This window comes from Siphateles boraxobius, unplaced genomic scaffold (genome assembly GCF_051911475.1).
Source record: "Siphateles boraxobius isolate OS27281-9 unplaced genomic scaffold, OSU_SipBor_1 104, whole genome shotgun sequence".
Lineage (NCBI taxonomy): Eukaryota > Metazoa > Chordata > Actinopteri > Cypriniformes > Leuciscidae > Siphateles > Siphateles boraxobius.
Genome location: NW_027508705.1, coordinates 580,996 through 593,499, shown reverse-complemented (window position 1 = coordinate 593,499; position 12,504 = coordinate 580,996). Strand labels below are relative to the sequence as shown.

The window sequence follows — 12,504 nt, the reverse complement described above, 5'->3', positions numbered from 1 at the left end:
AGCACGGCTCTGTGATCAGTAGTAAATGCTGCTCTATCTGAAAGCACTGTTAGTTTGAGTCACTTAGGGCTGGGGCGGTATGGATTTTTTCTAACCGCGGTTGAAAAGCAAGATATTCCCGCGGTTTAGCGGTAAACCGCTTTAAAGTAATGAGTAAGATAGGATCATAAGATGGGGCAGACAGACATGATTTTGACCACTTTATTAAGTTTTGTTTTGTAGAAAACCTTTCTTTAAATTAAATTTCGTTTTTTTATAAATTGTATCTTAATTTTAATCACTGTTTCATTAACTAATTGCCTGGAATTAATAAATAAGAAGCAAATATAGCAGACAAATAATCAGGAGGACGTGGAAGCGCCGGTGCGATCTCATTGCGCGTGAACTGGATCTCGTCACATAAATGAACCGAAACTCGGTGCTTTTAAACAAAATTCAAAACGAAATAAGTAACCTGATGTTACTGATGTTCTGGGGATACAATATAGCCAATAGGCTATACTATGGACTTCAGCCTTTAAATATCTTTGCTGCATTGGAACAGTTTCCTTTTTAGACTGTTTCCTTAAAACAGTCGAAAATTTATCAAAAAACGTTGGTGCGGATGGATGGCGGACAGATGATGAGTCACAGTATGTGATGCGGTTGCGGACGAAATAATAGCCCATCTGCACATCTCTAATACGAAGGGAATGTTCTTATGTGTCATGGAACATCGCGCTCCCCAACTCTCGAAAGATCGGATTTGCTCCATCTTTTGATGATAAGTTTTGTTTAGAAAACCTTGAATCCATGTAAGACACAATATCATTAGACATAATCCATGTCATTAGACACAACGTGCAAACATGTGCAGGTCAATGTTTTAGGTTTTTTTTTGTTGTTTTGTTTTTGCGGTGATGACGGTGACGAGCTCAGACCCGCGGTTGGTGTCCCAGCCCTACTTATAACGTGCATTTGAAAAAGCAACACACGTCAAACATCTTTCCAAACATGAGAAGCATTTATGAACCTCGTCCAACAAAAGACAACATTTAATAACATGTTTTTACTCCCAACTCATTTCAAAACGACAGTTGAGCATCTTTCTGTGAGATGATTTGGCTTCGTACACAGAATAAGGCAGTCATGTGTTTATTAGTCATGCTTAATCAAAGCGTTTCAATCTTCTGTTTATTCAGCTACAGATAGTATGATGCCCATAGGGATTTCCTGGAATAATGTGTTATTTACTTCTGCAGGGTATATTTGGAGATTCTGTGAGCCTTTGCCAATTCGGTTTCATTTCGATTAATAGTTCAGCTCAAGTCCAAATCCATTTTTTGTGGATGTCTGATTGAAATCTGTTCAGATTTAGCAAGTGTGAAAAAAATGGATTTTTACAAATACGTTTCATCAAAAGCACATTTCTGGTAATCTGTTTCAATCTGACCACTTGGATCAGATTTCTCATGGTTTATGTGACTTAGTGTCACGCCACATAACATGTAAAGTCAGACTTTTTTATAGGAATCATGCTGAAAGTCACAGAAGAAAGATTGTGTTGTTGCAAAGTGCCAGACGAGTAGAAAATGACAATATAATGGAGACATGTTTTGAAACTGGCAAAGACGACAGCACAAAATAAAGCCACGCATACTAGCCTCCTGCGTTTTTGCCGGTGCCTCATAAGATGAAGTAGTCCAGCGCAGAGGCTACACATTGTTATGTTGTAAATAAGACAACATCAGTTCTCTAAACCCCTCCATATTGCAGTTTTTGTTATATTATTATTATATTCTGGAAAACCAAAGAGTGACGTGTGATTTACTCACTCTCCTATCATTCCAAACCCATATGTCTTTTTTTTCTTGAATTACAAAAGATGATAGTTTGCTTTAAAAGAGTATGATATGGACTATTCTTAAGATATTATCATGCTATTTTTTGTTTATTTTTTTAAATGGTTCTAGTGTGAAAAAGAAGTGTGCTTGGTGTTAATTGCTATTTCAAAGAACCAAGATATGCTGTTGTTGTAATGTTAGATATAGTAACAGTTTTGAGTGTCATTGAAGCATTATTCTGCTGATAGATTATTTCATGATAAAGAGACATCCACTATTGCATTGCATTTTGGTGGGAGAGGTATGAAGTGTGTGATTGTTTGGATTTTTTTCAAATACTAAGTGTTTTCTCAGAAATCAAAATCTGTGAATCACCAAAGAATATGTTTTGAAAATCAGTGGAGTCTAAACAATATTGTACCTCACTCACATTCTTTGTACTTCAAAAACGCTAAGACATTTTTCAAACTATAATTTTTTCTGTTTCACAGAAGGAAATTTGGCCGATTAGTAGGGCCAATTATCTCAATGTTTTAATGTTATCTCAAAGCAGCCTGAACATTCAACAAAACATCTCTTTTTCTGTACCACAGAAGAAATAAAGTTACAGGGGACAGGAAGCACACCAGCCCACTGACAAGACAAACGTTGTAACGCTTGAGATAAACTGCAGTAATTGTGCACCCAATTGGTTGAGCATAATTCCTCCATGGGTTTGAAACTTTGAGATTCCCAAACTGTTCATTTCAAAGAGAACTCTTTAACCTTGCTTCTCTGCAATCTACAACAGAAAACAGACTGCAGCAGTCTGGATTTCACATATCTAGTGGCAATCTGGTATCAGCTTCTCTCTATGCACCAGTGAACAGCCACAAGCCTCTCAGATAAGGTTCTGCCAGGGATTGCACCAACAGGAGACATCAGGGCCAACTTCGCAGACAGCCGAGGACAAACTTGACTAAGGACCAACATTGTTCCCTATCTGTCAGTCACTTCGAAGTTCGACGTGGTGTTGAAGTCTGCACTTGGGAGCCCAAAACACCTATGATACTTTGAAAAAAGGCTAAAAAGAAATGGCAAGTGTAATTTGCATGCATCACTCATTCAGATTTGTTCTTTGGAGCTGAGTGAGTGTCATCTCTACATAAGCTAATTTCATTCACCTCTAGGAGAAGGGAGTTGCTAGTGTTAAGCCACATTTCGGTCTGTCTCCAAGCATTGCATGGATAAGTGCAGAGAGAGTTCCCCCGGGCACTTTAGCAACATAAAAAGTAGCTTTCGTCTAAAAGAGCAAACACAGTTGGAGAGCGTCTTTTCAAAGATACGATTCTGCCTGTGTTTCTGGATGCAGTCGATATCTTTCAGCCTCAGACGGTCTCAAGTGTTTGGGTCTCACCCACACTGAAACAGCATTTTGTGGATGGCACATGTCCTCGTTGCCGGATGGAATTTTCCTAGACTCCCGTCCATGGCCTATAAGTTTACTTTGTCTCTAACGGCGAAGGCTTACAGTGCAGCTGGACAGGCTGCCTCCACCCTGCATCCTATGGCCATCCTGCACGTCCATCAGGCCAAAGCTCTAAAAGAGCTGCGTGAGGGTAGTCCTAAGCCAGGATTGATGCAGGAACTGCAAACAACTTCACTCTGTGAGCGACACAGGTCACGGTGCAGGCTCTTAGCCAGGCGAGGTCCACCACGGTGGTCCAGGAGCGCCATCTCAGGAGTGCCACCTAAAGGCCAACAAGGTCATCATCTGCTCGTCACCGAGGATGTCCGCCTGTGGCTGCCTCATCAGCTCTGCTACACCCCGGACTTACAGTCAACAGTCCGCTTCACCGCCGGCGCACTGCAGGTACCTCAAAAATGATCATTCCTCTTGTGCCGCTCATGCAAGTTTGGAGGCCTGGTTACCACTTGCAGTTAAACAGACTGGTTTATCATGACAGTCAGACGCGGCTAAGCAATTCAGTTCACCAGGCGTCCACCCAGGTTCAGCAGCATAATCTATACCTCAGTGGCAGGCAAAGACGCCCCTGTCCTGTGTAGGGATGGGAATTGATAAGATTTTATCAATATCAATGCCACTAACGATTCTGCTTATCGATCCGATTCTTTAACGATTCTCTTATCGATTCCTGATAGCACTGTGTGGGAAAAAGTAGTCTTTTTCGGGGGGGAAAACAAGTCGTTTTAATGCTTACACTTGACTAAGCAAACTGTACTTTTTATGTAATTTCTGTAATAAATGGAACCTTATTGTAAAGTGTTACCGATTAGTTATACACCGATTAAACGTCCCGTGAGTTCAGTGTTGGAAAGATCAGTTGTTTTAACCATTCATTAAAACGAATCGGTTCAAATGAGTCATTAGTTCGCGAATTGGACGTGTCATTATCGGACGTGTGCGCGTTGTGTGATTATCCCGCCAGTTGGGACATCCCACAAGATGTGTGTCATCACAGAAAACACTGGATCGTTTTTTTTCGTTTATTTGAAGTGTGATTATGTCAGCTGAATGTGCGGAAGACTTTTCAGAGAAGATAAGGCAACGTATTTTAGCACAATTCACACCCAGCGGCAATTCAGGAAAAACAAATCTCCGAATGCTCCACATAAAACTTTAGTCTCCCTACCTTACCATCGTGTCGTTTATTTTGATTAATATGTGCGAGGGAGAGAGGAAGACAGCGCTTAGTTTTGAGACGGTGAAGCCTACTTTCGCCTTGCTCCGAAGAGAGAGAGTGCGTGCGCGCGACCGGGGCTCTCTCTCTCTCTCTCTCTCTCTGCTCGATCAGTTTAACATGCGCCCTGTCACAAGCGCAGCGGTTCATCTACATTACCAGAGAGAGACAATTTTACTCACTGATCAAATAAGACTTTGCAGGACAAAGATTATCTTTGGACGCGGTGCTATGGTGCTTGATAAAGGACAAAAGGGACAGTTGTGAGTTCACGGTCTGTACATACTATGGCTGACTCAGAGCAGGAGCATCGATAAGAGGACTCGTTAACGTCGAGGGCATACAATATCGATGGATCGTAAAATTTAGAACCGGTTCTCGAGTGGAACCGGTTTTCGATTCCCATCCCTAGTCCTGTGTGTGGAAATTGCAGTCTTTTTGGCTAAGGACGCAATAGAGCCTGTCCCTCAAGCCGAGATGAAGATTGGTTTCAACAGCCCTTACTTCGTACTAAAGGCAGGCAGTGGGTTGTGACTAATCTTATACCTGGACTTTTGAAACAAGCCTTGCACAAGCTCCTGTATAAGATGTTAACCCAGAATCACATATTGACATGCGTTCATACTATCTGTAGCAGAATAAACAGAAGATAGAAACGCTTTGGTTGATTAAACATGACTTATAAATAGGATGGTATGGATTTTTTCTAACCGCGGTTGAAAAGAAAGAAATTCCCGCGGTATAGCGGTAAACCGTTTTAACGCTTTAACCCCCCCACCCCACCAGCGCACAAATACATCCGAAAAAAAACGAGCACACTTTGAAATAGTCACATTTTCATCAGGCAGTAATTTAGCATGGACCAATCACTGAATAGATATCCCTATTTAAGAATATTCTCAGATACATTCCCATTTAATGTGAAATTCCTAGTTTCCTCCTGTTTACATTCAGCGCACATTTGACTGATACATTGTTTTCAGGAAAATACATTATAGTGTGCACATTAGAAATGAAAGATAAACATCTTTTCCAACATGTCTTAATTACAAAAATTATATTCCATATTTATGTGTACATAATATAATGTTATTTTTTAATTGAATCTTTTTTTTTGTTGATTATATGAAAAGTGAACAGCATGAGTAAGATAGGATCATGGGTCAGACATGATTTTGACCACTTTATTAAGTTTTGTTCTGTAGAAAGAACAATTTCTTTAAATTGAATTTCGTTTTGTTGCATCTTAATTTTAATCACCGTTTCACCAACCAATTGCCTGGAATTAATAAATAAGAAGCATTTATAGCAGACATATAATCAGGACGTGGTGCGATCTCTTGCATTGCTCGTGCTGGACTGGAGCTCGTCTCATAAATGAACCGAAACTCAGCGTATAGGCTACACGCCTCACAGACATGAGAAATAAATAGAAAGCTTGAAATGTCTACTTTTAAACAAAATTCAAAACGAAATGAAAAAATTGTACAGTAGCGTAGTAAGGTCAGATTTGACGATGTGCATTTTATTTAGGCCATTTATATATTTTTGTCCCTGTGCGAGTTCACTGCTGATATTCTGGGGACACAACATAGCCAATTGGCTATACTAGGGACTTTAGCCTTTAAATATCTTTGCTGCGTTGTATCAGTCTCCTTTCTAGAACAGCCAAGAGCTTTCTAGCCTCGCGCCAGCAGCGCCTTGTGTCCCCCATTATAGACCTTAAAACAAAGCGGATGGCGGGCGGGTGCGGCTTTGAAAATTGGTCATAAACGTTGGTGCGGTTGATGGCGGACGGATGATGAGTTTTGTGATGCGGTTGCGGATTAAATAATAGCCCATCCGCACATCTCTAATACGAAGGGAATGTTCAATGTCATTAGACATAATCCATGTCATTAGAATCAATGAATCCATGTCATTAGACACAACGTACACACATTTGCAGGCCAATGGTTTTTTTTGCGGTGATGACGGTGACGATCTCACCTGCGATAGGCGACTGCGGTTTTGCGGTAACCGTCCCAGCCCTATTTATAAACACACGACTGCCTTATTCTGTGTAAGAACCCACATCATCTCACAGAAGGATGCTCGACCGTCGTTAAGTGAGTTTGGAGTAAAAGCATGTTATTAAATGTTGTCTTTTGTTGGACAATGAATGCTCCTCATGTTTGGAAAGATGTTTGATGTGTGTTGCTTTTTCAAATCCACGTTATAAGTGACTCAAAATCAAAGTGCTTTCGGATAGGGCAGCATTTACTACTGATCACAGAGCCGTGCATCAATGATAAGCTGCAAATGTATGTAAAATAATCGCTGCCTTTACGATTTCAAAATCGTGATAAGCCAACTCGATTTAAGTTCGATTTCATGTAAATTGCGATTAATCGCGTAGCCTTACTGTACGTTCACACCGCCGCCGACTTGAGCTTCCAAAGCTACCGGAAGTCAATTCATTCATTTTCCATGGAAGCTGGCTTCTCTCAGCTGCAAGGAGTGTCAAATCCATCGGCGTCGCGTTTTGGGCGTTTTGAGCATCAATCAGAATGTTGAAAGTAGCTCAACCTTATGGTAATGAGCTATGACACGGTTCAGCGGAAAGCAGCGGCAAAACACCATAGACAGTAAAAGAAATGGACACAGTGACCCCATTGATTTCAACGGAGAAGACTGAAGCCCGATTATTGCACTTCCTGTCTGATGGCTAGCGACTGCGCAGGCTCAAACTGAGCTTGATGACATTCTGAAAGTTGTAAATCTTCTAGTAGCTGTGCCAAGACAAATCTGAATCACCTACTTCCTCAAAAACGTTGTTGAAATATTTTGTCCCGTTGCTTTTATGGACTCTCTATCTATAGGCTTCTCCCTTGACTTTATGCCTCAATGTCCCCCCGAATCCCTCATAGACTGTAAAAGATTGCCTGTGAGCTTCTCCTCCTGTCTATACGGTAATGTCTCTATTGTGCGACAGAAAGTTGCGTGGTTATGACGCAATCGTTAGCCTATTTTTACAAAAACGGCTTCTACTGGGCCATAACGTAAGATACAAAGTAATGGAGCCTTTTATACATTGTCGTGTTTCTTTAGAAATAAATAATGGACAAATGAAGTCTTTGGACGCCTCAGATGTAAAGTTATTAGCTGTCAAAGTGAACCCAAAATGAATGGGAGTCAATGGAATGCTAACAGCAGGAGAAGTTCTGCTACAATGGCGGCTCCAGCGAGGCTTCAGTTTCCGGCTGATGGATTAACCCCCTGCAAAACACCAGCAACCAATCGGAATATACGTCCTTCGCGCTGGCTGATTCAGGAGAAACACACAATGTAAACTTTCGTTTCTACCAAAACATTAGTTCCGAGAAAATGGAGGAGAAGCTAATCATCACCGTTGCTGGGTTTCCTATCATTTATGATATGACATTGTTTGCTTATACTATAGGGACCAGTTACAAAAGAACGAGGCATGGGATAAAATAGCTGGGATAGTTTAAATTTTTATTCTTAAAGTTGAACTTATTTTAACTTGAATGACGCGTTTTTTAAAAACGCTGTGACATGCGCGCGACGCGGCAAAAGACACGAAGCTCGAGCACACAGTCTATAGCGCGTGTTTACATAGTTAAATAGAAAAGCAGTGAAGTGGAATGCAAAAACACCAATCTCATGTGACATTTCATGTTGTGACACTTCTCTTCTCCCTGCTACGTCAGAGCGACCAAAGCGTCAACAAGCTCCCCGTACTCTTTGACAAGCGTCCTTGACAGGGCGGCCAGAGCTTCTTTGCCACTCAAGTCGGCGGCGGTGTGAACGTACAATTAGACTATGAGCTCTGTGACTTTGCAGATCTTATTTATGTACTTACATGTATTTTTACATTACACTGAAAGAAAAGGTTAAAAAGCATCATCTGACCCCTTTAAGTAATGAATATCAAAGCCAAATCAGGATGGCTTAAAGTAGCTGAATAAAATTAGTTTAGATAAAGTTAAAACAGATTAAAAAAGACTGGGTCATAGACTAATCAGTCAAGCTGATTAATTAGCTGCTATGTTGGTGTTATTGCATGTGCTAATAACTGACAAACAGTAGTCAATTGGATAGTTTTTGGAATTTTGAGCAAATTTTAAAAAGCATTTATAGCATCTCAGTTTTTTTCGTACATCTCATTTGTGTTTATTAAATTCTATAATGCATATTAGCATGATATCTAAAAAAAAAAGTAAAGGAAAAAAAGCCTGAATATCACCAAAAGCCAACAAAACACTCCTCAATGATACACCTGTTCTCTTCACTGAATATCAGAACATATTTTGGAAAGCACCTAACAACTTTAAAAAGCTACATTTAAATCTATACTTTTATAAACCCAGAACAAATGTAAGGATTCCTGCATAATAACAGGGCAGGATGACATAGTATGTAGAATAAGTTCAAGTTTTAGCAACATTATGACAGTAAAAGAAAACATAATAACATAAAAGTCTATGATTTTCGACTGGTGACATAAAAAACAAAAAACAATATATATATATATATATATATATATATATATATATTAACATTGTCTATCTGAGAAAGTGTCTCAATATGTCATAGCTATTTTGACCCAGTTATTAACTTATGGCAATAAGTTCTCCTACACAAAAGTTATTGTAGAACCTCTAAAATACAACGTAAACAATCCCAACACATATAACCGTAAACACAAAAAATAAAAAAGTAACAATGTATTACCACGAGATATGATATTCATAACAAAAATGTCAGTTATATCTGAACAAAAAATGCGATTGTCAAACAACGACGACACTGCTTTACAAGAACATAAATAGGGTCATAGGCAATTATTAGTCTCTCATCAACATGGACACATAGGAGCTTTAAAATACCGAGAGTTTGCTAAATATGAGCCAGAGTTTATGTTGAGCTTTAGCATGTGGATGAGCAGAGGCGTTGCGCAGCTGGAACATTAGCATCAGCTACACAACGAGTGCAGCTATAACTGCTTTCTTTTCAGTGATAAACTGTAAGACGTCAAGCGACTACATGACTATTTGTAATTATGGACCTTTCAATTGTAGTTTGGTCACGCAGACTGTACGATTAGTCACGTACAGACAGCCCACCTATCTGAAGACAGACATGACTCTGGCTATATTCGCTAACCCCTGTGGCTGTCTGTCAGTGGTGTTAAAGTGATCGGGTCTGATCATATACTCACTCTGACACCTCAGGCGATCTCAGTTAAAGTCCTTTAAAGAAGATGTTTTCAGTGAAAGCTTCAGATTCCCCTCCGATTCACCTTTAACGTGAGTAGCGTCCAATTTCTAATGAAGTTCCGCGTCTACGGAGGCCGAACACAAACATAACCCAACAAAAACGTCAAAAGAGCCTCCTCCTTCTCTTTTCTCCTTTGCTGGAACTCCCTTCTGTTTGTAAACACAGGGCGAGGTCGTATTTTTGTGTACGTGTATACAGGGGTTAAATTGGGATTTATTATGTGGGGGTGTTCTCCCCCCCGGGGATTAAAGAAATAAATAAACCATTAAATAGCACTTTCTGGAGAGTTTTGTGCAAAGAAATGGAGAAATTGAGTATTACATGATATGTGAAAAACTGCAAGTTTAAGAGCATATACTTTGCATTGTTGTAGTATCAACAGGTATTATGACATTTAGCATTTACATTACTGTTAATCAGTCATCACTTGATTACTCATTGTATTACCTTGTTATGATATATAGTGACCCATAGGCTATAATGTGCCAAACATAATGTGCCACATGAAGAGACAGTGCAGCATATGACAGTAGCAACAGCTGAGAAGATTCGGGTCTGTGGTGACCAGGTCCACCTCACACACACTTCCTTCTCCCATTCTCTCTCTTTACTACTACAACACTTACACACTCATCATACTCTGCATCATTTCTCATCAAGATATAAGTCACAAAAATAAAATCAATCTATCCATGTGGAAAGGTTGCTTGGTAGCTAAATGTAGATCTAGCAAGTCTTATATTTCTGTAATTCACACAGATCAAAGACAAATATGCTGACTGAATATATTGCTAGTTTATTTTGAGGAGCTAGCTAGCAGTTCTCTTGGCGGTTTGCTGATAATCCGGTGTCTGAAGTAAAATGCTCAAAAAATCTCCTGCCAAAAATCACATGGTCAACCTAGTCTTGGTTATTTAATTTTGATTTAGTCTTATATTCCTTACCTTGTCATTCAAGGCCAGGGCACTTTTTGTACATTTCTGGAACTTTTGCGTGCTTCCACATCCCGCGGAACTACGGATCTCCCAGGAATATTCATTATTTGTCTGCGTACATTTATGCGCGTCACCTAGATGCGCGTGCGCGAGCGGTGCGCGATCATGGTCGACTGACAACGAGATTAAGCAGCTAAACAAGAATCCGGCCGTGTTCCGATTGTTCTCAGCTCCGCCGAGACAAAATAGACATGCCATTTAAAAAATCTTTAATTTATTGTCATAAATTTGTTTTCAAAATCAACACTTTCATAAAATTTTATGTGACATAATTTCCAGTAAGCAACTGACTGCAAACAAGCAGGCTTATGTGCGGGGGCTGAGCCCCGGAGAGCCCCGGCCCAATTTAACCACTGCGTGTATATAATTAGAGTTTTTTGCGTAGATAAATGTATGAATCAATAGCCTACTTTAAAAAGTGTGATTAAAAGATAGGCTCATTGCAATAGATAGACACATTTAGATTATTAGATCTCAAAGTATTTGTGCAATCATATTCTTCGTGGTGACAGTGAATTTGGTAATCATACAGTAGGCTACCATTTCAAAAATACCTAAAATAAGTCGTCTAAATATACAAAAATTGTACATTGGCCTACTTTACATTAGATCCCTTACAAAAAACCCCCAGCGTTTTTACATTTTCAAAATAGAAAATTTAATTTAGTATGATAACTCTTTTCCTCATGGGTGTCAAAAATATCAGGTTCTACCCTTGCAGAGACCATTTCCCCCTCAATGTAGGGAATACATGGACCACACACACACTTGCTTCACTATTGGTGAGGACATTGCATAAACTTCTAATTTCTATATATATAACTTTAACATTTTTTCCATAGTTACTAGCCACTCAGCATTTTCACTGACAATTTTGACATCGATACCATGGGGAAAACTGCCATATAGATATTTTTAATATTTTCCCATAATTTGTCAGCTGGTATATTAGGCTGCTGTCACAGACCCATTATACTGTTTTATATATGTTTTATATAGCTAATATACTTGTCTTATGAGCGCACACTTTAGGTGTGAGCAAAAAATGTTTTTGTGTATGGGTGTGTGTATGTTTTATTTTATCTATAAAATCACTACTGTGCTTTAAATCATTTTATTTAAAGCAAAAGAACAAATGTGACTCACCTAAGTTAAACGAGTGTCGCGACATTCTTTTCGGGTTATTGTAAGCCTATAACAAGACTATATTCCTAAAGATAATGAATATAACTAATTTGGATGATAAAATGTTCTCAGAACTGTGCACTGTTTGTTTATTAGCAGGTTTTGTACTCGCGTTGCAGCATCTTTCGGGTCTTAGTGAAACGCAGGACGGCGGTCTGAAGTTCGAGGTTCACCCGCAGAGCGCGAGTCCATCTCCGGCACGAGAACCAGCGCTGATCCGGTGGAAACTGGATAACAGACCGGTTGATTAAACTTGAATTACTTGAATGTCTAAATGTTTAATTTTTATTTCTAAAATGTTTGTTACATAAGTTTATATTAACTGTGCAATATGTTACCTCTATTTATTAGCATATTTATTGTATATTTGTGTTTATAGATTGTCGGTTTACATAAGGTTGGTTATTATGTAAATACAGTTCTATTCTTATATTTGTATTCTACTTTATTTCTGTATTTTACTGGAGCTGCTGTAACACAGGAATTTCCCCAGTGTGGGATTAATAAAGTCAATCAATCAATCAATCAATCAATCAA

The 12,504-nt window shown here is 39.3% G+C and overlaps 1 protein-coding gene across 2 annotated transcripts in view; it reads right to left on the bottom strand.

The window, feature by feature from the left end:
- Window positions 1-9,942, bottom strand: part of micu1 (mitochondrial calcium uptake 1) — a 104,132-nt gene extending 94,190 nt beyond the window's left edge. For both annotated transcript variants that reach the window (XM_077246665.1, XM_077246674.1), the window contains exon 1: window positions 9,729-9,942. The gene's annotated coding sequence lies outside the window, so the exon portion shown is untranslated. The remainder of the gene's footprint in view (window positions 1-9,728) is intronic.
- Between the last annotated feature and the right edge of the window lie 2,562 nt (window positions 9,943-12,504).